The sequence below is a fragment of the Gracilinanus agilis genome, chromosome 2 (assembly GCF_016433145.1).
Source record: "Gracilinanus agilis isolate LMUSP501 chromosome 2, AgileGrace, whole genome shotgun sequence".
In the NCBI taxonomy this organism is placed as follows: domain Eukaryota; kingdom Metazoa; phylum Chordata; class Mammalia; order Didelphimorphia; family Didelphidae; genus Gracilinanus; species Gracilinanus agilis.
Genome location: NC_058131.1, coordinates 223031520 through 223059197, shown reverse-complemented (window position 1 = coordinate 223059197; position 27678 = coordinate 223031520).

Genomic DNA, 27678 nt, shown 5'->3' with positions numbered 1-27678 from the left:
TAGGCAATGGGGGTTAAGTGACCTGCCCAGGCCAGATTTGAACCCAGGATGTCTCTCATTTCTAGGCCTGGCTCTCAGTCCACTGAGCCACCCATAGAATTATTCTTGAGTGTGGGAGGGAGTGGGCTGGCCTTCAGATGTAGCCGATTACACGCCTCCTTGACACCTAAGCTATTTCCTGTCTGAGTTCTGGCTGCCTCTAGCAATTGGCTAGAAAAATAAAAACCATTTTGTTCAGATTCCCACTGTTTTGGTTTTCCCATTGCAGACAAAGTCAATCCTAACTTTGATTAGAAAGCAGGGACAGGACACGTGTCCCCTGAGAAAGGACCGGTACAAGCAGAAGTGAGGGTCCCACTTGGTAGGGAACCACCCAGCCCAAGCTGCTTAATGAGCCTTGGTAGATAGGACTGATCACATTTCTTGTTCATAATCCCCAGAAAATGTCTATCCTTTAGAAATGGGGTCTGATAAAATGAAATGAAAAATTTTAATATTTATTATTACATAAAATAGCACAATATTAATTTTCCTCAGGCCTTGTAACAAGTAAAACTAACAATATATTGAGTGTAATTAAAAGTATACATAATATTTCTTATCTGTAGCAATTCATACCTCTCTATTTCTATTTTTATTAATGTAAATCTATATTCTCTNGAAGTGATGGATATCTGAACTTGTAGAATGACTGTTATAAGGGTAGAGAAGAGAAAATATATCAGAACTTTTCTATAAAAAGAAATTTGAAAATTTAGCAACTGATTACATCTGTTGGGTGAGAAATAAAGAGGAGTTAAGAATGAGATTGCAAACTTGAGTGATAGGCAGGATAATTACATGCTTCACAATCATGGAAATGTTCTACAAGGGGTATTTTTGTAATTAAAAAAGAATTACCTTTTGGATATGTTGAATTATGAGATGCTTATGAGATATCCGGTTCAAAATACATCCATAGGTACCTGGGAGATGCAGGACTAGAGCTCAGGAGAGAGACTACTATGCTGGCTCAACAGATCTGGGCATCATTTTCAGAGAGGTAATTGGGAATTAATGAGATCACTAGGCAAGAGAGTATAGAAAAGAAAAAAGAAAAATACCCAAACCCAGAGGGGTTTCCATCATTTCTGGTTATGACATGGATGAAGATTTAGTATGAAACCGAAAAGGAGCAATCAGAAATATAGGAGAGTCATAAAAGCCTAGAGAAAATAACCAGGTGAAGAAGATGAGCCACAATGTCAGATGCTACAAATAGATCAAGGATGATGAGGCCTGAGTAAAGACTACCAGATTTGGCAATTAAATGACCTTGGTCATATGACAGATCAATTTCATTTGGAATATTGAGATCAGAAGTCACATTGCAGAAGGCTGAGAAGAAAATTAGAGGAGAGAAAGTCAAGGTACTAATTGTAAATGACTTTTCCAAGGAATTTAGCCAGAAAATTATGAGAGATAAAAGTAAATAATGCAAATGATAAGATCTCCTGAGGTTATTTGTTTGTTTGTTTTTAAATATTGAGGAGATGAGTATGTCTGCAGGCAGTGGAGAAGAAAAGTAGATTGGGAGAGACTGAAGATTATAGAAAGAGTGGGGATGATTGAAACAATTTTCAAGAGAAGATAAGAAGAGTTGGAAACAAGAGTATAGGGCAGCAAATATAATAACTAGCAATTATATAATGCTTTAAGGTTTTAATGTACTTCGTGACTATTATTTTATTTTATCTTTGGAACTGTAGTGGAGGATTGCCAAGGATGTTAACTATTATTATTATTTGTGAGTTCATACTGGGGTGAGAGAGACAGGAATGTCAGATGGAAAGGACCAAACAGGAGAGGGAGACCAGGATTTACTGACAAGGAGCTAACTGTCAACAGGATTGGCAGTTAGGCCAAACAGTCACTCAGCCCACCTAGGCAAGGGCCTATGGAACCAGCAGGCAACAGGTGGATGGGAATAATAAAGGATGGGAATTGGGGTTCTACACTTACAAGCTAAAGGCAAACCACAGGGTCAGGGGAAGGACTTTACACTAAACTAAAACCTAAGCCAGGCAGGGCCCAGAGAATAACAGGCCTGGAGTGGGAATCCTCACCGTAGAGTCCAGAGATGTTTTCAGGATGCCAGGAACCAACTCCTCCAGAACTGATGGTCCAAAGCAGCCCAGTAGGGAGAGGAGTCTGCAAGCTGACCACCAGATCGCAGGTCACTCCCTACTCAGTGCTGTTGTACAGGATAGATGTCCTCAGCTTCCAACCTTCACCACACTCCAGGATCCCAGGGAATCAGTTACTGCTTATAACTCCCATCATGGAGTCCTTCTGAGAGAGTGCAAGCCACTTCCTGCTTCCCCATTCCATGTGGAATTCTCCAGCCCTTCCTGCTACGTCCACATTAACTATATATAAACTAATACCTAAATAATCCTCACAACAGAACAATCCATTTTACAAATGAGGAAATTGTGGCATACAGGGGTTAAATGACTTGTATCTGAGACCATATTTTAAGAAGAATCTTACTGATTCTAGGTCCAGCACTCTATTCACTGCACTTCCCTAACTGGCCTTTCCAAGGTGATGTAAATAAAAAATAGCAGAGGTAATTTTTGAATCCTGATCCTTTCATTCCAAGTCCTATCCTTTTTTCTTCACCACACAGTCATTTCCTCCTGTGTTTCCATCATTTTTACTGCAGAAACCAGTTTCTCTTTGTTCAGAATAAGATTTAGATGAACATTTCTTATAATTATTTCTGCTTTTTAATGAATGACCTTATTAAAGTAAGTAAAAATTGATTAGTTGCTCTGCAAAAGTGGATAGATCAAGTTCCCTATCACTACTGTGTCATAACTTTATGCCAAGTTTATAATGTTTACTAAATTTATCATCTTATTTTCTCCTGTATGTCTATATTACATTTCCATGTTGTTTCTATTTTGCTCTCTACTGATTCTTACCTGAATATTTTACACTTCACTTGCCCATTCTGATGGATTGGTGAATTTCCTCATATGACTACATCTTCTTAATATACAAAACTACTCTTCCATACCCTATATTTTATCAATTCCCACTGAATAAAGTATAACCTTACATAGCTGTAGAAGGAACTAGCAGATAGACTTTGAAGATTATAGAAAGAGTGGGGATAATGATTGGTATATAGTAGTGGTTCCCAAACTTTTTTGGCCTACCATCCCCTTTCCAGAAAAAAATTACTTAAGTGTCCCCTGGAAATTATGAAACTATTTACTGAACTCAGAATAGAATGTAAAAGAAAAAAAGTGTGTCCATCACCACCTTCCTGGATCACTGCAGCACCTGCCAGGGGGCGGTAGCTCCCACTTTGGGAATCACTAGTATATAGGAATAAATCACCTTTCAAGTTTCATTGATGTTCATATTAAACTTATTTTACCTCCAAACGTTTCTAATTACTTTTTATTGTCATTATTTTGCATATTTATGAATAAACCTCTAAGATGATAAGTTGTATTGTTATCCCTCTTATTAGATAATATCTGCTATGAATTATTGGCCTTCTCTTATGGTATTATTTTTCCTTTGTATAGTATCTCTTGTTCAGATTCAAAAATCTCTAGAGCAACATATTTTAACTTATCCTCACTGGGTATAACCTGTCTCTGATTGGGTATCATCTTTATAATCTCACTTTGCATGTCCCAGGATCCTTTTTTCTCACACCCCTAAGACCTCACATTGTTCTATATTCTACATTTTTCACTTGAATACATGACCCAAATTAAAATGTGATCCAATTTCTTCCTCACCTTTCCTCCCTTTCTGCAATTAAATCTCCTTTTTCTCTCATTGGAACAATTTCATTTGGGTGTTAGGAATAAAAATAAACAGGATTAAATTGAGAAATTTAGAGAATGGATGACTGAGAACTTTCCTAGCCATTCTGTATAGCTGAAACAGTTAGGTGATGCCATGGATAGAGTGTGCAACTTGGAATCTGGAAGAAAGAATTTGAAACTGGTCTCAGATACTTACAAGCTATGTGCTGCTAGGCAAGTCACTTTGCCCGAGTTTCCTCATCTCTAAAGAGAGAATAGAATGGCACCAACCTCCAGGTCTATTTTGAGCAAAAAAATGAGATAATATTTGTAAAACATTTTCAAAACATTAAAGTAGCATATAAATGCTAGCTCAATTCTTATAAAAATAGACTTCTAATTGCTTATATTGCAGGAAGTATGAGAATGTCATGTAAGATAACTCAGGTAATGGGTATAGGAGGGTATTCATGGGCAGAGTTGGAAGATCACTTGATGAGGAGGTTAAGTAGAGATTCCTTCCCAGTTATGTTACTTGGGGACACATGTACCAAACTAAGAAAGTGTGGATCTCAAGGATCTAGCATTTTACATAACAAGCTGAATATAATTCAAAGATAAATGACATAAAACATATACTAAAATACACAGTGGTTTGGGAGGGAGTCAATATAAATGAGTGGGGAAATCAGGAAAGACTCCTTGAAGAGGGTGACCCTGGAGCTGACCTTTGAAGGGAGCTAGTCTATCTGAAAAGAAGGTGAGAAAAGAGAACATTTTCAGTACAGAATAAAGCCTATGGAAATGCTCAGAGGTATGAAATGAAGGCCTAGGAAGTAGGTCATTTTGACTAGAAGTGAGAATAGTGTATGGGAAGTAATATTAGTGTGGAAAGATCAGTTGAAAGCAAATGGGGAAAGGCTTTAAAGGTCAAAAAAGTTGAATTTATTTTATTTTAAAATTAACTGCAAGCCAATGATGTTTTTGGAGCAGCAGGGTGACATGGTTAGACTTGAGTTTTAGGAATAATGACTTTGCAGCTGTGTAGAAGATGAACTGAATAAGATAGGCATGGGATATATAAGAATAAGGAGAGCCCCTGCCAAAAACAGTAATAATAATGAGAGCCAAGTAACCAATGTTATGAATGGAAGGGAGATAGAGAGAGTCTATGCAGTTGAGTCTCTCTTCCAGCTCTCCCCTCCCGCTGAATATACACTCAGGGAGACTTTGAGGAGGTGTCAGCCCTAAACTGGGTGACTTAGAGGGTCACTGCTGCGCCATAGGAGTTGGGGGTGAGGCTTCTCTATAAGACAAGGTATGGGGTATCCCAATCAGATTCTGAATGAGGACAGGGTTCATGCAAGCCTCCCCCGAGGTCAGTCAACTTCACAGAGGGTGGTCTGGCTCCAAGATGGAGGCTGCCAGACCAAGCTGTGATTTCCCTCCCCCTCGTTGTCTCTCAGGTACTCTGGAACAGTATCTGACTAATGAATGGCTTTATTAATCACAATTCAGGAATTGGGGAAAGGGGTGAAAGGCAGAGGGATTTTGGGGTGCCCTCTTCTCTATTCCTATGGGGTCCATCACTCAGGTGGGAACCTTTGGGGTTCCCACTCCTAAGCATCTCCCCTCACCCCTTCTCCTTCTCTTTCTATTTCTATCCTTTCCTAAAATTATTAATTAGACTGGAAAGAGTCTCTCAGCAAAGTTGGGTAATGGGTAAAGGAGACTAAGAGATCGCTCCCAAAATGGAGTCCAGACACTTAGCTGACACAATGGTTAAAGTCATGCTGGGTGAGATGTGATGGGATGCCTTTGACCAGGGAATCAGAATATCAATGTCCAAAGAAAGATCCTCAGGAAGCCCTAAGGACTGGATTCAAGCTGAGATATCCTCCTTTCTTCTCCCACTCCTCCCCAGGAAGTCCTTCCTTCCTCCTTCCTCCTCCAGATAATTATCCAGAATTCCTCTTTGGTCTCAACCATCACCAACTGTCACCAACTGTCAGCCACTCTGTCGTTGGCTCCTTTTGTCCCATCCCCCTTGCACAAATCCCATAGAATTTACAGATATAAGGAGACCAATTAAGAGTTTATTGTAATGGTCTAGGTGTGTGGTGAGGTGATTCCTGACTATGGCATGTGAATAGAAAGAAGGTGACAAAGATGAGAGATGAAAAAGGAGAATTAATAACAGTTATTGATTATGATGATAACAGAAATATGGTAGATCTGAAGAAAGTTGGCTTTGGGGAGAAAGACAATAAATGAGTTCTTTTTTAGCTTATGATTCCTACATAATCTCAGATGGAGATGTTCCATATGTAGTTAGGAATGCAAGAAAAGCACAGAAAAAAATTAGTGATGGATATGCAGATTTGAAAGTTATCTAAATAGAAGTGTTAGCTGAATCCATGACAGATGTTGAGACTATAGCAGAAGTTGGCAAACTACAGCCCAAGGGCCAAATCCAGCTGCCTTTTTGCATGTCTATTGCACTAAGAATGTTTTTTACATTTTTAAATACAATAAAACTTAATTTAAAAATAAAAAATAATTTTGTGAGTTGTATAAAAGCAAATGTCAGGCTGAATTTGGCAGGTGGTTAGTAGTCGGCTGATCCCTAGAGAGAATTTGGGTGGGGAAGGGTGCTCCGGTACAAAACTCTGGGGTAAATCAATTTATAAAGTATAGAATAAGGATAGTGAGTCTCCAAAGAAGACTGAGAAAGAGTGGTGTGGGAAGAGAGCCAAAGCAAAGTCAAGTCAAAAATATCCACGGAGATGGGAAGATCCATATATAAGAGGGTAATCAAGTACTAAATGATTCAGAGAGGTGTTGAAATATCAGGAAGGAGAAAAGGGATCTTTGCTTTTAGCAATTAAGAGTTCACTGGTGATCATAGTCATGTAATATGGTCAGAAGTATACTACAACTGATAAAGAAGTGAGGAGAGGGCAGCTAGGTGACTTAGTGGATTAAGAGTCACTTTTGGAGACAGAAGGTCCTGTTATCAAATCTGGTTTCAGATACTTCCTAGTTGTGTGACCTTGGGCAATTCACTTAACCCCAGTTACCTTGCCCTTCTCACTTTTCTGCCTTGGAACCTCTACTTAGTATTAATACTGAGAAATAAGATGAGGTTATTGTTGTTTGTTTTTTGTTTTTTGTTTTTAAGAAGTGTTTTTAAGAAGTGAACAGAACATCAAAAATAGAAGTAGTGAAATAGAGGGGACCTCCCAGGAGTTTGGATACAGAAGGGAGAGAAAATAGGAGAGCATAGCTTTGTTGGACAGAAATCTGGCTGTTTGTGAGTAGTAGGGAAGGAGCCAATGGCCAAGGATATATCTGGCTAGCCCCAGACTATGAAAACACTCTGGAACATAGCAAGGGAATAAGCAAACTCAGCATAATTATATCACTATCCCTAGGATGTTTGGGGACATCTTTCCATCCATCTTGCTGCTTCCCTGCCTCCCCATATGGAATAGGGGATCTTCTGCCCTGGAGCTGATCTTGACTGATGAGTACACTATATCCAAACACCTCAGCATTTTGGTTATGTTGCCGTAGCCCTACCCCTGCCTTCCTTCTCTTACTCTGGGAATTGTAATGAATACTAGCATTGCACCTGGAAAGCCATGTCAATCCAGTGCCCTATGCCTCTACTCTTCATAGCTATGATTCCCCTAACTAAATCTCCTTTTTTCCTTGAAACTATCCCCATAGATGTTTTTTTTTCATTTATTAGAATATAAGTTCCTTGAATGCAGACATTGAATCATCTTTCAATTTGCATTCATACTACCTGACTTACTACCTAACACAGTATTTTTTAAATTCACTCTGTCAAGGATTAACTACAACATGTGGTTAAAGAAACAATGAAAAGGATAAACTCCTGGAGGTGAGAGGAGAAGATGAAATGAAATACAGAGGTGCTGATATTACCAAGGAGAAAGGACAAAAGAGTAATAAATGGGGGAGTAATACTAAGATGGTTGGAAGATAAGCATTGCATAGTGAATACAGATTATAAAACTTAACCTCAATTTTGTCAGTGAATTATGAGACAATTTCTTAGAATGAAAATGAAAGTATCATGTATTTTAGATGTAAACTAGAACTGTTTTAGTTTTTCAAATCTTTGATCATGAAGGTCTTCAGATATATGAGAAATTCTTCTCCATAATATTAGCTTATTTTGATGATTTGTAAAATTTTGATCAAATCAATAGCTATACCTAGCATCATTTATCCTATCTGAGGAGGCTTTTAAAGCTTAACAAATTTGTTCACAAACACATGCAATGCAGTATTTAGATATTGTAGTCTTTAAATGTTTGTTTTTGCTCATTAAAAGATTTTCATTTTGTCTTGAACAAAATTCTCTTTCCTTAATATTCTATTCTGCACACGGACTTTTAAGATGTTATTTTAATTCATTAAATTTAATGCTAACTGCAGCTAAAGCATTCCTATAAAGAAAATGCAGCAACTTTTTTCTTTACAATAACAGAATGAATGAGTCCCAGTGAAAAATAAAGCAGATCGTATTTTCTGGATCTGGACTTTTTATGGGATTTTTTTTATTTTTATGTGACATAACTTGTCCCTTTGGTCTTTACTTGGACTATTTTCAGCTGCTTTAGGTGCCTTTCTCCTCAAAGCAGTAATGTGTTTTTATATCACATTGGAATTTTATGTAATCTTAAAAATAGAGACAAAAATTGAAGCAACATTAGCAAAAATTTCACGTTACTATCAATAAGAATTCTTAAGTAACTTCCCTTTTTAAAAAACAGTTGTGGGGATTATTTTGAATCTAACATATTATATTATGGCTGGCAAAATGGATGTTTTGGGAAATGCAAACATTACTTATTTATGTTGGACAACAACTAATGATGATAGTAGCCACCTTGTCTTCATTGAGATATGGTGCATGGATTTCACTTTAACCTCATATGTAATACCATATCAAACAATCACTGCACAGTATTCTCTTTCAGTTCAATAGAATTGAGTATTATAGTCTCTTTGCTCTTAACTATTTTTCTTAACCCTTATTAACCTAAAATATTCCCTATTTTGCATTACCAGCTGAAATATTAATCTGTATCAAACCAAATCAGAGGGAATATCATCATCATCTTCATACATACATGCACACACACACTTAAAGAAGATCATTATAGAGATGGCTATTGTAGAAATTGTATCTATATGGAGAGATTGTAGAAATTACATCCTTCTGCATTTTTATGTGCTTTATAAAACACCACTAATATATCTATCTATACATGTATCATGTTGGACCAAGAATTGGGAATTGAATCCAAATCCAGTCTCAAGGGTTTAACAGCTATATGACTGTGGCAAAGGAACTTAACCTCCGTTTGCCTCATGTTCCCTAATTGTAAAATGGGGAAAATGCAAGCAAATACTCTAAAAATTATTCAGATGATCAAATGAAATAATATTCATAAAGTTTTTGCAAACTTTAAAGTGTTATGTAAATACTGTTATTATGTTAGCTATTATCAAGGGAAGATAAAAAAATTGAAACAATTATGGAATTTAAGACAAACTTATTTTAGCCCTACATGCTCTGAAAATTGGTAAGAGGATAGAGGGGTAGATAAGATTTTTTTTCCTTTTTTCTTTTTCCTTTTCTTTTCTTTTTTTAATTTTAGGATAACTACCTTAGTTTTTTTGGTCTACTTAGTGTGAATGTGGCCTCAGCATAATAAGGCTTATATTAATCTTTCTTTTCTGCACCCTGAATAAACTAACTCCTTGCTGACAGAGCTCTGAATTTTCTTTAGTAATAGGATTTTGATAAAATACTTCTGAATGAATTAGTCTTGAATACACTATTTATCATGCATCATGGTAAAGAAATCTGAAGCCCTTGGTCAAAGTTATTTGGGGAATGAAAAAAATGTTGAGAAGAAGATGAAGGAAGAAAGGCAAAAGACTTCATATTAAATGTTGCCAGTGAATCCTGGGTAATGGACTTATAAAGACATATTTTATCCTTCTATAAACTGAAGAAAATGATGTTTCTAATGAAAAATAAGTGCTTTCCTGGCAATCGGTATAGAACAATCACAAGAAGAATCTGTTATCTCCCAAAATCACTGGAACTACCTTGGTAGAAGTCACTGGATCACAAGATCAAAAAGGTAGGTAGGTACCTCAGTGGATAGAGCACTAGACCGGAACCTAGGAAGACCTGAATTCAATTCAACCTCAGAAACTTACTAGCTATATGACCTTGGGCAAGTCACTTAATCCCTGCCTAGCTTCCTTATTTGTAAAATGGTAACACATTTTTAAAAAAATTACACAAAAAAACACAAATTAAAAAAAAAATAACACATACTTCCCAGTGTTATTTGTGTTGCTCAAGAGATATTTGTAAAGCACTTTGCAAAACTTAAAGTACTATATAAATACTGACTATTATTATTACTCAAAATAGGCTCTTTAATGTCATGCTCTTAGAGGATAAGGGGAGATTATAATATCTAAGTACTTCCTTCAAGGTAGGGGAAAGTTGTGAGAGAAAGATCTTAAACATTTGATATCTTCAAAAACAAATAGCTTAGACTTGGGTTATCACTCAGGGACCACAGAGAATATAGGAGGAGTCAGAACCCTGGGATTACCTTTCAGACCCCTTTGTGATTCAAACCTTTTAGGGTCATGGACAGCTTTGGGTTTTTTTTTGTCTTTAAATTTACAGAGCTCTGCACAGTGGACAATATATTGTAGGCACTTGACTGAATGATTCTTCCTTAGTCCCAAGTCATTTCCTCTTTCCTCCTTTTAAATCCTACTAAAGGAATAGATTCTTGTATTGCTGCCTAAAAAGTATTTTTAGTGAAGACAGCTTAAATTAATTTCCTATTCTAATCAATCAATTAACATAACTTAAGTTCTTGATATGATCTGATCACTACTAAACTTTACACAAGCACAAATTAGACACCTACTTTGCACAAAGAACTCTTCCAGTTCCTAAGATAAGATGTATAAAAATAACATACCTTCAAAGTACACACTTTTAAGGGGCTGATAATGTACAAGGAGAATATAGCATGTGTACAAAAACATAAATAAAAGATATTTTGAAAAGGAAGAAAGACAGCAAATGATTGTGGGGATCAGGGACGACTTCCTAGAATAAGTGACACCAGAACCAAGATCCTAAGAAAAATCAAGTTTCTAAGAGGTATAACTGAGGATGGAATGCAGAATATCAAAGATCTGTGGCAATAAGGAGATCTAGATTCAGAAAAAGTGATGATTGGCTTCTCTGGCAGACATTGAACTCTTTTGCAACTGAATATAGTCTCATCCCAAGATAATGAGTGATGAAGCAGACTCAAAGTGTAATTTCACAGCTGGAAAAGCACTCAGAGTGGTCTTGCAGGAAGGCTTCAGGTCATGCTGGGAAGGGCAACTTACTTATATAAGGTATCCCATAAGTCTTAGATTAAATCTATCGAAGGACTTTGAGGACATCCTGTATTATCTGAATTCTTTATTACCAATAATATCACCATAGATGCATGTCTTCCAATCATGAAAATTTAGAGAAAATTTTGGCTAGAATGTGTTAATCAAGAACAAACCTCAAAAAACCTGAAAAACAATTAGTTGAGCAGAGTTAGAAAAAAATAATGACTCCCTCTTAAATTTCTTTTAAGTTTCACATTATATAATATTCAAATAAGAGCATAGGGAAAAGAAGCTGGATAGCCAGTTTATTGGCATTAAAGTAATTTTCAGAAATGGGCAATTTCCAGACAAAGTTGTTTGAGATGTATATCAGCAGGTAAATATTAACCTTCAGGGGTGTATGGGTTTTTGTGGAGGATGAGCACCTCTGGTAAAAGGGCTCACTGACTCTTTTTTAAGGCTGCTCTTTCATCTTTGGTATCTACTTGGCACTCAACTCTCACCTGGGTAGATCCTGGACCTACAGATGGAAGGAATCTCAGGTCAACTAGTTCAAATCCTCATTTTACAGATGAGTAAGATGTGCCCAAAGTCATAGAGGAAGTAGCCAACAAAGTTGAAGTAGGTACCTGAGTCCAAGATCTGAAGCCATTGCACTTTCTCCTGTGTATTGAGTCAAGGGAATTCTCATTAAATGATCTCCCAAGTTAAAATCTCTTTCAAGGCCTTATGTGTCTGAAATATCATTTAGAGGTCTCGATTCTTTGAAGACAGAAAATTCTCTCCTAGTTCTGAATTTCCAGTTCTTCTACATTAAGGCAAAATCAGAGTAGCTGACTGCCCTTTTTAATCCATTTGTTTCTGCCGCCAAAGATTCTAGACTAGCATCAGGCCCTTTGACCTGGGCATATGTTTCTGCCCATGCATCATTCCAACCTTCCCCCAGAATGGGCTTCTGCTATTACAATTGGCTCTGCCCCCTCCAACCTTCCCCTACATTGGGTGATCTGAGATGACAGAAGCCTTAGTTCAGTGTTGAAAGTTACCACTCTAACCCTACGGCTCATATCTTTCCTCCTCTTCTTCCTCCTCCTTTTCTTGCCCCAGCATACAATAATGTAAAATTTGCCAATTTACAACCAGAGAAACATTTTTAATAGGCAATATGTTAACAGAGTAGTTCTAGCATCCAATGGGACTGATAAATAATACATTAATTTTCCAAAGTGTTTAGATTTCCCTTACTTAGTAAGTTATCAAACATTTATTAAGCACCTACTGTATGCCAGATACTATACTAAGCTCTGATGATATTTAGAAAGGCAAAACAACAGTTCTTGATCTCAAGGAGTTCACAGTCTAATGGGTACAGTATAAATAGGTGTAGTATCAGTGGAAAGAGACTAGCGTAAAAAGGGATAGAGAACGGTTTCTTGCACAAGGTGAGATTTTATCTGGGTCTTGAGAGAAAACAGAGAACTTAGGAGGCAAAGATGAAGAAGGAAAGAATTTAAGTCTTGCAATGCAATCAGTGAAATGTCTAGAGTCAGGAGACTGAGCGCCTAGTATGAAGAATAGCATGGAGGTCAAGGTCATATGGATTTGATCTTGGAAGTCATAGGGAACTACTACAGTTTATTGAATGGTGTGTATATGTGAGTGTATGTTTATGTGTGTGTGTGTGTGTGTGTGTGTGTGTGTATAGGGAGTTTATGGGGGTGATGTTGGGTTAGACGAATGAACAGCAGAAGCCCAATAGAGAGCAAAAATTTCCTTAGAATTATGAATTATTGCTTTTTCATTTCTTATAAAAAGATGGTTGATACCATAGTCTTGTTCTGTTTTGCCAAAATCTTTGTACCATTAAACAACACAATTTTTCCTTTGTTTTGGTGATGAGCACATTTTCTCAGAAATAAAGTAGAATGTTGTCTGATTATATGTTACTGCAGAACTCTTGGCACTCAATTGTATTTTTGCTATACAGAAAAAACAGGGATTAGTTTTCCTCCCTCCTTCCCTCCCTCTCTCCCTTCCTTCCTTCCACCTTTTTTATTTTATTTAGAAAGTCATTACATTCTCTTTTAGACAGTTAAATAAATATTATAAAGAAATCAAATGTTTTCCATTAGAATCACATCTTTAAAGCATGAATAGGGTAATTTTTGAGTATATAATCTCAAATAGGACCTTAATACTATCCCTTTACCCTCTATTATTTGGCTTCATCCTGCCTTTTCATCCTTCATATAATATACATCCCTATAAATTTCCCTGAATTCAACATATCATCTTTCATCTCTATGCCTTTGCCCAAGCTTCTACCCCACACTCCATGTTTAGAATTTTCTTTCTACTCTCTCTTTGAGTCTCTAATTTCCTCCAAGTCCTACCTCAGTGCCACTTTTCATAATAATACTTTCTTGGTTCCTCTTTACCCTCACAACTTGAAATGTTAATGTCCCCCTCTTTTTAATATAATTTATGGAGTTGTGCTCTCTAGTAAGATCTTATGATTTTTTGTTGTTGTTATTGTATCCACAGTGTGTAATATATGTCAGTTGATCAACAGTTCATTGGTATGGGAACTCCCTCAAGCAGATTCCAATTATATTCTTTAGTCTTAGTGCTGCCTGAAGTTCCCCAAAATAGTGACTTGCTCATATAATATAATCTCATAAATAGCAGACACTAAATAAATGTTTGTTGATTTTCTTTGTTGAATACATCTTGGAACTACTGTTAACTCCCTAGGATAGTGGTTCTCAAAGTGTATTTTGGAAAGTTTGGGTATTTATTAGGAGCCTGGAAAATCCTGGTCTTCTTGTTGGTCCCTTGTGAAGAGGCTGGCCTAAAACAAGGCACTTTTAAGAAACTGAATTTTTAAAATTAAAATTCATATCTCATCTTCTACCAAATACATTAAAGGTCTTTTCAGTGGAAATTTTTTAAAGTACAAAAGCAGATCATTACAAGTATTTATTCAATGTATTGCTATATATACACATTAATTTGTTTACTTATTTATTCATTCAAGGGTTTATTTACATGATCTAACAGAATTAAGCATTTAATCTACTAAGTGAGATAAATTTCTTTATTGTGTTTGAAATGGATCATTCTTTTTCATTTTCTGGCACATTTACAGGTTATATAGTATCTAATGTGCTTGGTTTTCCTTTCAAAAACTTGGACCATCACTTTAACTTATATATGTCCTGCAGCAAAAGGCATTGTCTACAAACTTTAACTTCACTTTTAAAAATATGCTTTTCCTGAGATATGTTTTGTCTTTGCATCACAATTGTTTCTTGGAGACTACACTGTCTGCCACCCCTTTCTACTCATTGTTAAATCCTCCCTTGTGACAAAGAAAAATATTAAGAAAATATATCTAGTACAGTGACAGGTCTGACATCAAGGACAGCACTCTCCTCAAGTAGACCTCTGTCTCTCCTGTATTGAGGGAAAGCATGTTTCATTATATGTGTTTTCTGGGAATTAGTAGCCCCTTTTTGAATTTTCCCCAATGACCTCTGTGCTTCATTAAAACTTTTTTTTATTGTTATTGATCACCTATTCTTACACTTTCACAAACACACACACACACACACACACACACACACACATTCCCTATCCCTGCCAGAATAGAAAACTTTCCTTGAAATAAGCAGAGTCAAAAACCCTAAATAACACATTGGCCATTTATGAAAATGTGTGTCTCATATCTCACACTTACTCTATCACATTTTTATGAAAAGATGAGAATCTTATTCCATTATCAGTCAGCCAGTAAGTACTGATGGAATCTTTATGAGGCACAAGAAAATATATTGATCTGGAGATACAAACAAAGGAAAGAACAATTCTTGTCCTCAAGGAACTCTCATTATTATGGTGGATAAAACATCCATCCAAATTTATACATAAAATATATAGGCAGCATAGACAGAAGGCAATCTCAGAGGGAAGGCACTAACATTAAGGAGGACCAAGAAAGATTTCTTTCAGAAAGAGAGATTTTAGCAGAGACTTGAAGGAAGCCAAGGAAGCCAGAAGGTAGAAGGGAGGAAGGAGGGCATTCCAGTCATAGGGGGGAAACCAGTGAAAAAGCCAAAGTCAGGAAATGGAATGAATGCTTTGTTCAAGGAGCAACAAAGAAGGCAGTGTCACTATGTTTTAGAGTATATGGAGGAGAGAGAAATGTGACAATACTAGAAATATAAGGAGATGTATTATGAAGGACTTTAAGTCTAACAGAGAATTTTATATATTTGATGCTGGAGGTAACAGGGAGTCCCTGATTTTGAGATGAGTATGAATTGCATGTGGAGAGTTGCTAAGCGATATCAACTAACAAGAAGCCCATTGCAGGGATCTACCTGATGAAGTGCATCAACTTAGTGGCTGTGTCAGAGAAGAGAAAGAAGTCATATAAAAGAAGCATCTCAAATAGCACTTGGAAACTCATTGGACTAGATATGGGGATGAAAATAAATAAAGAGTATAGGATAACACCGAGGTTATTAAGTTGAGAAGATGATGGTACCCTCAATAATAAAGTTTGGAAGAGAATGGGGTTTAGGAAGGGAGCTCCTAATGAGTTTTATTTAGGACTTGTTGAATTTAGGATATCTACCATCATGGTTAATCATTGCATCCATCAGTAGTCTAATATCTAACCCTTTATTCATTGTCTAAGGGAGCATTTAGAGTTATGTGTATGAAATTTTGCCTACAGTTTCAGGGCACCTAGCATATTGTTTTCTCCTTGAAAACTGGGGAATTTTTCTGCCTCTCTGTCTTTGGAAAGGCCCAAATCATCAATCCATGATGCTTCCAGCCTATAGTCTCCCATTTCCTTGTTCACTTTGTCTCTTTCTCAAATTCTTTTTCTTGGAAACTTATCCACCTCCTCCAAATGCTCTCCACACAGAGCCCTCAGCTTTTTTTTTTTTTTTTTTTTTTTTTGGTCAGCGTCTCAGTCTGCACACCATATTCTTTCCTCAATCTCATTTTGCCTGCTTCAGTTTGAAATCACTGTTCTTATAAACAGGAGGATAGTTCATGGGAAATGAGAAGAAGAGGGAAAAGAGAGAAGGAATCTGGTGCCTATATTGTAATTTTTTTGGTTTCCGTAAAAATAAAATCAAAACAAATGTCCACTTTTAAAGATGAACATATGGTTTTTTTGTATTTCTAATTCTAAAGTTGGGTCCAAGAATCACCTTATTCAAGTATATTTACCTTTGTTACTTCAAATACAGATTTAATTTTGATAAATAGTTTGGAGAGATACATATTTAGGGCTTTCCTTCATAGGTTCTGATTCTTCTGGATATGAAGAAAAAGTTTACACAAGAAATGAGAACTCAGAACAGCTGTCAAAGAATGGATTTCATTTTAAAAAATTAAAGTCTTTCTTTGCTTAAAGAAATTTAGTTTGAAGCCAGGTCTTTATTCCTGCCTAAGAGAAATAGTCATATCATGGAATTCTCAGTTAACAGGACGATTAAAGGTAATAACTGCAGCTATCCCTTTGATGGAAAACTGGAATTATGCTAGAGAAAACAGTAAGGGGCAAGAAATTATGGGAAAGTCCTAGTGTATATGAGAAGTAAGACAAATTCAATGTTTAAATACTTATAGTGATCATTTTATGTGTTTATTCTGCATTATTCTGAAGCCCATTCTAACTTGCTTTTCACTTTGTTATATGTAGAAATTGAAGATCAGGCAAAATATAGGCAATTCATTCAATTCATAGTTATATTTAGGCAGAAAATATGGTAGAGTGGATTCCATGCCATATATCTGCTTCTCTCAGTTATCTTTATCTCTAGAGACCCTGATTGTTGGATCTATGTTTTCATTAAAAGGTAATATGGCTTATTTGCTGGCCGGCATAATGCTGATGTGTGATTAATTAGCCTCCATGGTATTTTCTGGGCAACCCCAAGCATTGTAAGTAATACATACCATCACAACAGATCGTCTCCAAATCTCAGTTTTATTTTGTACTATGTTGGCCTAAAACTTGAAGCCGACATTTTTATTATCTAATATCAGCCTTGGCTCTTTTTAACTTCCCTGTCCTCTTTGTCATCTTGGGAGAACTCAAAGAAGTCAGCAAGTTTTCATCTCTGTCCCATGTCCTCGGGGGACAGCTGATTTATTCTCATGTTCTTTTGCCATCTTTTTAGATGAAGGCTGTACTCGTGCAGGTCAGCCAATTCATAATTCACTTTGAGGAAGGAGAAGGAACAGTAAGAGCCTCATTTTCCACAGGACTTTCACAGTACTTTGTTAACCCTCTAGCACTCTAAGGCATTACTAGAACACTGATTTTCAGGAAATTGTTTCAGGAAATAATAAGGCTTTATTAAGAACAATTACTTGTGAATTCTTAGCAATTGGATGAAATTGTCTTTTTTTATTTATATTGCATGAGAATTTCTGATGTCTCAGCTCTCCCTTGCTTGAGTCAAACATTCCCTACTATCCTTCCAGGTTTAATTTAGATATTACAATTTCCATGAAGCCTTGGCTTACTAGTTTAAGAGAGTTTCCCAAGTTTCTCCAGGGACTTTGCTTGAACCTCTCTACTTAAAAAAAAAGAAATAACTCAGATCTCTGCATAGGTTATATTTCCTGCTTTAAGATTATTGCATACTTGAGAGCAGGAGCTGTGTTGTATCTCTGTATTTCCAGGACTCCCCTCAGGGTTTTGTGCACAGTAAGCATCTAATGTGATTCAAATCAATTCAGTAAGCAATTATTAAGCACTTACTATGAACAAAAGCATTGTGTTAAGCACTTGGGATACAAAGAGAAATGAAAAATCATCTCTGCATTAAAGGAGTATTCATGCAACATTTTAATAAATAGATAAATATATTCAATTTCATTTGTGAAGTGAGATGCCACTGGCAACTAGGGGGATTAAAAAACTTTCTAAGGGTAAAGGAAACTGAATTAAAATTTTGTTAAAGATTCTAGAACAGCTAAATGGCATGAGGTATAGAATGTCTCTCCTGGAGTCAGGAAGACCTTTGTTCAAACCAAGTCTTAAATTCTTATTAGCTGTATGACCCTGAGTAAATCACTTAACTCTGCCTCAGTTTCCTACTCTGTAAAATGGACTGGAGAAGGAAATGGCAAACTATTCCAATATCTATGACAAGAAAACCTAAATATGATCATAAAGAGTCAGATATGACTGAACAACAAAAGAGGATTGTGAAAGGTAGAAAATAGGCATCATGTTGGAAGATTGGGTAAGGAATCTAAAAGATATTGAAAGGCTTAATTAAATAAATTAAAATTTAATGGGGATAAATTCAAATGATCAGGATTGAGGTAAACAATCTTTAGAAATACAGGATAGGGGAGATGTAGATAAAAAATTTCTGCAAAAAAAGAAAGTATTATTAATAGGTTGGAAGTCCAATTGGAATTAACAATGTAATAAGATATCTAAAGAAGACAACACTTTACTAGACTTCATTAAAAGAGGTAATAACTCTGGAATGAGTGAGGTAGTGATTTTATATATTCATATATATAAGTATATGTGCATGGGGTTATAACAGGAGTACTTAACACAGTAACTGGCAAATGGTAAATACTTTTTAAAATGCTTATTTCCTTTCTACAAAACATAAAATATTATGTTAATTATATTACATCATAACATATATTATATCATACCCCAAAATATATCAAATATAAAAACATTGTGTAAATGAATGATGTTTAAAAGTTATTTCTTACCTCCATTTACTAAATCCTTTTCAAATAAAAGAATTTCTGCAGGAGCCTGCATGGGGTCTATTGCAGAGCAGTTATTATATTGACCCTAAGTACTATATCATTATTTCCACTTTTAGAGTTTTACTTCTTCTGGGCACAACTCTGTACCAAAGAAAAGTTACAAACAACATCTTGATACTCATCAATTCCCAAAATGCAATTCTGTGTAGGACTAACTTATTGAGTTTAATAAGAACTAAAATAATACTTTTCTGCTCTCTTTCAGGGCTTGTTTTACTTGGTAAAGTTCATTCTAGTATAGCAGAATCATATATTACTCATTCAAACTATCTTTTCGGCCTCCACAAGGGAGCTTCTTCACAAGCCTTAGGGGAGAGGAGCTCCCTGCTGATCATGGAAAAACTCCCTGCCATTCCCAAAAGTTATTGGATTGGAGTCTACCCTAGACTTTGGACTGGAAAGGAGGCTATAAAGGATCCGTCACCATCTAGCTGTTCTGGTAAAGACATGCACACAATAAACATTGTGATGGACATCTTTTTTTCTTTCACACAAAAGCTGTTCAGTGCAAAGTCAGGACAGACCACAGGAACTTCTGGAAGGGTGGACAAACTACTGCTTAGTGGGTGGGTCTCTTCTTTGAAGGTTTCTGAGTCATTGCCCTTTGTGTTCATTTCCAAGGTGACAGGCTAACACATTTATCTCAAAGGAGATTCTTCCCAGATTCTCTTTTGTCAAATAGAATGATCATTGGCAATTTTTCATCTCACGAAGGGATAGGGCAATTTTCCTCAATTATAATTTGGCTTATTATGCCTGACAAAAGCCTACTTTCGGGCATCTGTACTATAAATGTATCATTTTATAGTGATTTCTGTCAAGGGAAGGCTGACCTGAATCTTTGTATTCCAGCAACCAATGAATGTTAATTTCATTTTTGACTCATTTCACCTAACCCAATACAATCCACAGGCAATGAAATAGTCAGTAATCTTTAGAGAAAGAATTACACTTCAAAATATTAATGGAATATCGAGGTTTATTTAGAAAACTCAAGGAGGCCTAGGGAATATTATATTTGAATTTCCAATTGCTTTTAAAGATGTTGAGACACTTTCTTGGACTGGTTTGGTAGTTAGGTTATCATATTTTCAGAGCAAGATTCCTTAATCAATAACCCATAAACTCATTTATGTTTTCTTATTATATTAGCTTCTGTATTTCAATGTGATTGATTTCCTCTGTTATCCTATGTATTTTATTTTATGAATTTAAAAACATTATTTAGAGAAGGATAGATAGGCTTCATCAGACTGATTGCCAAAGAAGTCTAAGGCATAAAAATGTTTAAGGATCTCTGCTTCAGAGGAGATGATTATGGGAAGATGGTGGAATAAGGCAGGAAATTACTTGACTCTCTAAAATTCCTACCAAAATAACTTAAAGTAATGCCTCAAAAAGAACTTTAAATTGGAAAAAATAATTAAAAGTTGAGGAAAAGCAATCATCCTGTCTACGACTTCAGAAAAGATCTGACGTATTGGGTGGTAGTCTGTCCTGATTGAAGTATAGATACCACCAAATGAACAAACAAAAAGTGCTTGGGAGTAGCCTTAGCTGGAGGAATTTTCTCCCTGTAGACTATGGAGGTTGAAAAACTGATCCAGAGAAGGTTGTGGAACCCTCCCCAGGTGCTGGGCGTGGGGCCCAGGTTTCCTAATTGGCAAATGGTCAAAGGATATGAATAGATAATTCTCATATGAAGAAATTAAGTCATATAAAAATGCTCTACATCACTATTGATTAGAAAAATTCAAATTAAGACAACTCTCAGGTACAACCTCACACCTATCATATTGACTAACATGATAAAAAAGGAAAATGATAAATGTTGGAGGAGATATGGAAAAAATCAAGATATTAATGTATAATAGCAATTTGGAATCATTTCCAAAGGACTATAAAACTGTGCATACCCTTTAATTCAACAATGCCATTATTAGGTCTATATCTCAAGGAGATTAAACATAGAATAAAAGAACCAATCTGAACAAAAATATTTATAGCATCTTTCTTTGTGTGGTGGCAAAAAAACTGGAAACTGAAGGGATAGATGTTCATCCATTGAGGAATGGCTGAAGAAGTTATGTTATATGCTTGTAATGGAATACTTTTTTACCATGAGAAATTACACACAAGATGATAAAAACAAAAACAAAAGTCTGGAAAGACTTATATGAAGTGATACAAAGTGAAATGAGCAGACCCAGAATATTTTACACAGTAATAGCAATAATGTATGATGATCAACTGTGAATGACTTAACTATTATCAGCAAATCAAGGATCCAAAACAGTCCCAAGGGAGGCAGGACAAAATGAAATCCACTCTCATTGAAGGAACAGAATCTGAATGCAAATTGAAACATATAATTTTCTATTTTATTTCCTCCATGATTTATTCTTTCATGTAGGCAATGTGTTTCTTCTTTCACAACATGATGGACATGGAAATATATATTGCATGATAATAGATGTACAAATTATTTCATATTGCCTGCCTTCTTGGGGGAGAAGAGGGAGGGGGGAGGCAGAGAGAGAGCATAGATTGCAAAATGTCAGAAATAAAATATTTAAAAATTGTATTAACATGTAACTTAGAAAAAATTATACTTAAAAAAGAAAGTTAGCTAATTGGAAGAAGGGATCCAAAAACTTATGGATGAAAATAATTTTTAAAAAATTAGACCTGGGCAAGGGCAAAGGAAAAATTCATAAAATAGCAGAAAATTATGAAACAAAATTAAAACAATAAAAAGAATATGAAATATCTCATAAAATAACTGACTTTGAAAACAGATTGGAGAGAGACAATATGAGAATTTTGGAGCTACTTCTAAGTTATGTTAAAAAATATATAGTATACTTTAAGAAATTATTAAGGAAAATTTCTCTGTAATTTTGAAATTAGAGGATAAAATATGAAATGAAAAAATCTACCAACCATCCATCACTTGAAAGAGATCACAAGATGACAACTCACAGAAACATAGTTAAATTTTGAAGTTCCCATTTTAAGGAGAAAATGTGACATGCTACTAGAAAGAAATGATTTAAATATTATGGAGCTTAAAGTCAGGATAACACAAGATTTAGCCGCTTCTACATTAAAATACTGAAGGGCATGGGACATGACATTCTGAAGAGCAAAGGAGGTAGGTTTGCAACCAAGAATAAACTATCCACCAAAACTGAGTGTAGCCATGCTAGAAAGAAATGGATTTTTAATTAATTACAAGACTTTCAGGTATTTTTCAAGAAAAGACCAGAATTGAGCAGAACACTTGACCTTCGAGAATTAGGAGAAACATAAAAAGTCAAACATGAAAATTAAAAGGAATTTAATAAGAATATCATTACTAGGGTAGTTTGAAAATGCATTCATAAATAGAAGTTTTGAGTTTGGCATAAGTATGATGGGATGATTCTAAAAAATAAAATTGGGAAGGGAGAGGTAAAATGAAATGATTATTTTATACTAAAAAGGTGTGAATGAAAGATCTGTTACAGTGGAGCAGAGGAAGAAATGGAGGAAGAGATAGTTGGTAATGCTAGAACCTTATTCTCATCAGGACTGGACTAAGGAGTGAATGACATATACAACCAGAAGACTATAAAAGTCTTCTTCGCTTACAACAAAATAGTAAGACAAGGGGATAAAAAAAGGGAGGGACTCTTAGAAGAGGTGTGGATTTAGGAGGCATGGCTCAGAGTTAAATTAGACTTCTGATAAGAGATACTGTAAAAATAGAGGGCCAGAAGATTAGTAAGGAAAAATAGGAAGGAAGGAAATACACAATTAGTAATTATAACTCTGAATGTAAATGAAATGGACTCACCCATAGAATAGAAGTGGACAGTGTGATAATTAGATTAAGTCTACACTGCCCATCTTTAGATTTAATCACCAAAGGTGAGAACACCTCTAATTATGGGAGGTCCTAACCCAAGTGTACTAGAGTGAGTAACAAATCAGAATCAACCAACTGCCTTTTACTCTTTCTATGTGATTGGACACTCAGGCTAGGGGAAGGCACTGGAAGTGATGCATACGTGACCCCTTTAAAAGAGAGAGTGGAGTGAGTGAGGCTGCCTCTGGTTTGGTGAAGGGGACCTGAGGGAGCATTGCTAGTTCATGACCTAGACTGTTCCACGTGGTGAGTTTAAAGACTGAATCTTCCTGAACTTCTATTAAGAAATTTCTTTTTATAGACTCTGTGAATGAAGTTTGCTCCATTCACCTCTGGGCCTCAGGCCCTTTAAGCCTTGGCTAAGGGTTAAGATCTACCTGGATTAATTAGTGAGATAGATTCTTATTTTCTTTCTCTCTCTCTCTTCTCTCATGTAAATAAACTTCCATAAAAGTCAATTTTGATTTGAGATTATTCTTAATTGAGGATTGATAATAGTTCAATCCTCTGGCGACCATTTTTAATATACTGAACCCATAAGACCCCCTTTTCACCCTTACAACAGCAAAATGGATCAAAAATCAGGATCTGAAGATGTGTTATTTACAAGAAATGCATTTAAAATGAGAAACACAGAGAATAAAAATAAAGGGGTGGTATAGAATTTATTATGTTTCAGATGATGCAAAAAAAAGTGGGGAAGCAATTATGATCTTAAATAAAGTTAAAGCTAAAATAGATTAAATTAAATAAATAGGAAAATAATTATGTTGAAAAGTACCATCAATAATGAAGTATTATCAATACTAGATCTTTCTGTAACAAATTATAGTATCCAGATTTTTAAAGGAAAAGCTAAATGACTTACAGGAAGAAATAGATAGCAAAGGTATAATAGTACCAGACTTCAATTTTTCCATCTTAGAACTCTTTCCAGCAGCCCAATGGGAATGTTTTCTCCTTCCCCTGTGTGGGGTAAGGGGGCTGGTGAGGTATACCCAGAATGTGTGTGTGTGTGGGGGTGGGGAATACAGGTCATGGTCTCTTGGGGATGGGGTGGTGGTTGGGCCCATCACTATCCTAGATATTCAACTAAAAATATAGTTTGTTAAAATTACTAATTGTTTCAACTATCACAAAGTCCTGAAAGAAGAAATAATAATATATACCTTATTTAAAATAACCGCAGACAGTGTAAAATAGCTTTTAGTATACCAGTTAAGCAAACCCAGGAATTGCATGAACATAATTACAAAAGACTTTTTATACAAAGTCAGACTTAAATTATTAGGACAATATTGTTCATGTATGGGTAGAACCAATATAATAAAAAATGACAAATCTACCTAAAATAATCTAATTAATTACTTAATACCACCCCAACTAAATTTCTAAAAAAATATGATATGAAATTAGAAAAAAAGAATAAGATTCATTTGGAAGAACAAAATGTCAAGAATATCAAAGGAATTGCTTTTTAAAAATGTAAAAGAGGGAGCTCTAGCAAAAAGAGATCTGAAATCGTGTTATAATGTGGTAATTACCAGAACTATCTGGCACTGGTTAAGACTTAGACAAGTAAGTCAGTGAAAAAGAATAGAAATACATTTTACAGTAAATGATTATTATAACCTTACTTTTAAAAAATGTAAAGATTCAAGCTTTTTGGAGAAAAATTCACTACTTGGTAAAAAAAACGTTGGGAAAACTGAAAAGTAGTCTGGCAGACACTAGATACAGACCAATCTTACACCAAGATAAGCTCAAAATTAATGAATAAGCTAAACATAAAGGAACATATTATAAAAGCATGGAACATATCACCTATTAGATTTACAGTTAGAAGAATTTATGAATAAAAAAGAGAGAGCATTGTGAAAGTGAAGTAGATAATTTTGATTACATTAAATTAAAAGGATTTTGTGCAAATAAAACCAATGTAGCCAAGATAAAAAGGAAAGCAAAAAATTGGGGGAAATGATTTAGATGATTTCTCAGATAAAAGTCTCATATCTCAAATATAGAAAGGACTTTGTCAAATTTGTGAGACTATGAGCCCATCCCTAACTGATAAATGGTCAAAGAATATGAACACACAGATTTTAGATGAAGAAATCATAGCTATATATTTTTCAATTATTTCAGTCATGTCTAACACGTTGTCACCCCAATTGGAGTTTTCTTGGCAGATACTAGAGTGGTTTGCCATTTCCTCCTTTAACTCATTTTAGAGATGAGGAAAATGAGGCAAATGGGGTTAAGTTCCTTGCCCAAGGTCACATAGTAAATGTCTGAGAATGGATTTTAACACAGGTCTTCTGACTCCAGCCCCTGTCCTTTGTCCACCAAGACACCTAGCTACTCTAAAGCTATCTATACTATTATGGAAATTGCTCTAAATCATTGTTTAGAGATATACAAATGAAAACAACTCTGGGATATCATCTTATACATATCAAATTGGCTAAAATGATAAAAGAGTAGACCTAAAGAGTTATAAACCTATGTACACCTTTTTTTTGATCCAGTAATATTAATATTTGGTATGTTTCCCAATTTTGTGTTAGGAAAAAACTGTTTGTAGTAGGGAAAAACTAGAATTCCCATCAATTGAGGTAGTAGCTAAACAAGTTGTGGTATATGATTCTGATAAAATACTACACTGCTATAAGAAACAATAAGCAGGTTGATTTTACAACACCACGGATACACTTTCATGAAATAATGTACAGTGAAATAAGAAGAACTAAGTGAATGTTGTATGCAACCATAGCAATATTATTCAAATAATTACTGTGAACGTCAACCTCCAGAGAAAGAACTGACAAATAGATGTATACCTAATATAGTTTTACATATTTTTCAAGTGATATCCTTCTTAACAGCAGAGTGGAAAGGAAGAGAAGAAGGCAGCGCCGAATTTAAAATGGAAACAAAAAATCAATTTAATTTAGTTTTAAAAAAAAGAATTTCTGCTCCTAAGTTTGAGAACAGATATAATGCCACATCAGCTCTCTTTATGAAGGAAGGAAACTAGCATTTGTTAAGACAGCATTATATTACAGGACCTGAGCTAAGTGCTTTACCAATATTGTTAGTTTGATTTTCACAAGCACCTTGAGAGGGAGGTCCTATTATTATCCCCATTTTATAATTAAGAACATGAGGCAAATAGAGATTAAGAAACTTGCTTAGTGTCACACAGCTGCTAAGTATCTGAGGCAAAACTTGAACCATGTTTTCCTGACTTCAAGCCCTGCATTCTATTCACTGCACCACCTACCTGCTTTATTTAGACTCACATTGACTCAAGAGAGTGGCTGAGGGCTACACTATTGGGGTTGTAGTGGGAAGACTGAACTTGGTGGCTTTCCTTTTGTTCATGAGCTGCCTTCCTTGTCCGCCCCATTATCAACCAAACAGTAGAACTATATTAGCTTTTAGAAAATGGATTTGCTGAGAATAGCAAGAATTATCATTACAAAACATTGGCCACAGTTACAGCCCATTCTCTCCTTGTACATGTCACCTACCCGGGGACAGTTGGCTTAGAAGTCCGGGGCAATGGGAGTGAAGCACATGTTTTGAGCACATATAGGTGTGCCTCCTACCTCCTGACCTCTGAATTCCTGTGATCATTGCATGGAACATTAATGAGACGTAATCTGTTAGGTCTAGTTTTGTGGCGTACTCTGGAGGGTGGCACTTTTCTGGAGACCATTACCTACATTTCTCTCCATCATCACAAGGGACCACAGCCCCTGAAGCTGCTACCATCCTCAAGAGACTCTTTTCCCACTTCTATCTGCAGGTTTTCCTTCACAGACTTCTTTGCTCCAGTGGACTCTCTTACCGATTCTTGCTTCTTCCAGTTGTGTAGATAGAAATTTAATACCCCTGAACTACATCCCTTTAAGTTACATCCTCTCTTTTGCTTCCTGATGTTATAGAAAATAAATTTGCTGCCAACCCTGCTCTCAGGGGTGACTCTGCTCTGATAGCGCTGGGCTCTCTCCTGGGTGTGCAATCTGGGAAGCTTCTTTTTCTACTGAGGCTATTTTTTTTTTTGCTTCAAGTTATTATTATTAAATCTTATAAAAATAATACTTGGAGTATTTTAGATATTAATTTTTTAATCTTACACAGTGTATAATCTCTGATGGTTCTTTATGTATAAGGCATTTTTATTTCAGTATACTCTTTTACCTATGATCATTATATACTAAAGAAAAAGACCAACAGGTATCATATGTTGTGGGGAAATATGATGTCTATATTAGGGAAAATAAGTAAGCTCTCTTCCTTTAAACAGCAGCTTATAGTAATATTCAACTGAAAGCTGCCAGAGAAAAGGCAAATTGTCTTTTTCAAATATTTCATATGTACTTAACTAATTCACCATCTCTAGGCTATTTGTTCTTCTAGCTCTGAAGCCAACTAGACTACTCCTTGTCACTATATGGTACCAGCCCCTTAGTCAGTTATGGCCAAAAGTAATCCCAAAAGCTGCTACATGTTGGGTTATAATCCGAGGGATATCTACATGCTCTGTATAGGCTAAATCTAAACATACTCTATGTATTGGGCCTTTATTGTATAATTCTACCACATAATAATATTTAGAGATAGCCTAGAACTTTTTTCTAGGCC